This window comes from Prunus avium, unplaced genomic scaffold, assembly GCF_965620075.1.
Source record: "Prunus avium unplaced genomic scaffold, drPruAviu1.hap1.1 HAP1_SCAFFOLD_29, whole genome shotgun sequence".
Taxonomy (NCBI): Eukaryota; Viridiplantae; Streptophyta; class Magnoliopsida; order Rosales; family Rosaceae; genus Prunus; species Prunus avium.
In genome coordinates, this window is record NW_028276888.1 from 160001 (window position 1) to 162500 (window position 2500).

Genomic DNA, 2500 nt, shown 5'->3' on the forward strand with positions numbered 1-2500 from the left:
TCAAGCCATGCCTTGCCTTGCCTTGCCTTGGCATTGCGCATCATCCAAGGCATTCCGAGTAAGTGAGGCTAGGCGAGGCTAAGGATGGCTTGCCTCGCCTTGCCTTGGCATGCCGTGCCCATGATGTGGCCTTGACCAAGCCATGCGTTGCCTTCGCCTTGGCATGCTGTGGCCTTGCCTTGCCTTTCCTCGCCATGCGATGCATTCCGACAAAGTGATGCAAAGCGGAAGCCTACCATGGCGTAAAAATGTCGACAGAATTTTTCGACATTTGAATAATGGGGTTTGACAAGGTTTGAAAAATTCAATAAAAATGGTAGGCTTGAATGTCGACAAAGTGACGCGAAGCGGAAGCCTACCATGGCGTAAAAATGTCGACAGAATTTTTCGGACCTTGTCCTGCCATGGGCTGCGCGCAGCATGCCGGCAGTCTGTGCGCAGCGTGCGCACAGCATGTCGGCAGCGTGCGCGCTGCTGAGCCTGTCGACAGAAATTTTCGAAACTTGTCCTGCCATGCGCGCGCGCAGCTTGCGCGCGGCGTGCGCGCAGCATGCCGGCAGCCTGCGCGCAGCATGCCGGCAGCCTGTGCGCAGCGTGCGCGCTGCTCAGCCTGTCGACAGAAATTTTCGAAACTTGTCCTGCCATGCGCGCGCGCAGCGTGCGCGCAGCATGCCGGCAGCGTGTGCGCAGCGTGCGCGCTTGGGAGCCTGGCCGCAGAATTTTTCGAAACTTGCAATGCCATGCGCGCGCACAGCTTGCGCGCAGCGTGCGCACAGCATGCCGGCAGCGTGCGCGCAGCATGCCGGCAGCGTGTGCGCAGCGTGCGCGCTTGGGAGCCTGTCGACAGAATTTTTCGAAACTTGCCATGCCATGCGCGCGCACAGCTTGCGCGCAGCGTGTGCACAGCATGCCGGCAGCGTGCGCACAGCATGCCGGCAGCGTGTGCGCAGCGTGCGCGCTTGGCAGCCTGTCGACAGAATTTTTCGAAACTTGCCATGCCATGCGCGCGCACAGCTTGCGCGCAGCGTGTGCACAGCATGCCGGCAGCGTGCGCACAACATGTCGGCAGCGTGCGCGCTCGGGAGCCTGTCGACAGAATTTTTCGAAACTTGCCATGCCATGCGCGCGCACAGCTTGCGCGCAGCGTGCTGATTCTGTCGACAGCGAGGCTAGCGAAACTTCTCCTGCCATGGCGTGCGCGCAGCGTGCTGACTCTGTCGACAGTGAGGCTAGCGAAATTTGTCTTGCCATGGCGTGCGCGCAGCTTGCGCATTCGGTCGACAGTGAGGCTAGCGAAACTTGTCCTGCCGTGGCCTGCGCGCAGCCTGCGCGCAGCATGCGCGCAGCATGTGCGCAGCATGCCGGCAGCCTAGTTCCAGATTTTTTCAAATGTCGACAGAATTTTTCAAACCTTGTCAAACCCCATTTTTATTGAAATTTCCTCGCACAATAAGCTCCCCATAAGTAGTCTATGATTTTTAGTACCTTCTCCAAGTTACAAAACTAAAAAATTCCTCCCGGATTTGTTTTAATGATTTTTTCAATTTTACGACTTCTAAAAATAATAAAAAATACTTCCCGACTTCAAATATTTATGAAACTTTTTCCCATCAGAGATTGCATGTTTCTTAGTATCCCTGCAAAAAATCACGTCCAAATACCTTGTATTGAATTATTTAGAGCCCATTATGACTCCTCGCGCATAGGTGATGTCTCTTCCTGTCAAAGGGCTAAATGCATAAAATGCTATATAGGGGGGTGTGTGTTGCCTGCATATGCATGGCAGCCCATGCCCTCCTAGCTGCAGCCCCCTTCCCCCACGCCACACCCATGTCATGTTGCCTCGATATGTTGCCTCGATATGTTGCCTCGGTATTATGGGTTTGGTGTCGGGGTCGGGGGGCTGCCACCCATGGCGGTGGTGGCCGGAATCCGGCCGCCGCCACCACGCCGCCGCCATGGGTGAGGGGGAAAAAAAAAGGCGTGGAAAGTTGCGAAATGGGGTTGTCTAGGCTTTTTTTTGGCATGGAAGAGCATGGAGTGCTAGGAACTCCTTCTCAAATGCGCGGGCATGTCGACCACAACCTCATTTCGCAACAACAACCACCCGTGTGGGGTGGCGGTGGGTGGATAGTCGCGGATTGGGGCTTGCCAAGCCAATGTTTTCAAAAAAATTCATCAAAATTAAAAACAAATGTTTTGTTGCCTTCGGATTTGTGGGCGAGCGGTGAGTCGGAGTGGAGCCGGTAAAGTTTAACCTCGGTGTGCACGGTTGTTTTTAGAAACTCAATCCAATGCCGGGGACGTTGAAAGTGACGCTCTTATGAGTTGCAAACCCGCAAGATTTAAAGAACCTTTTCAAAAAAAATTCAAACCAACAAGATTTAAAAACAGAAATTTTCATCAAAATGAAAAACAAATGTTTTGTTGCCTTCGGACTAGTGGGCGAGTGGCGAGTCGGAGCGGAGCCGGTAAAGTTTAACCTCGGTGTGCACGGTTG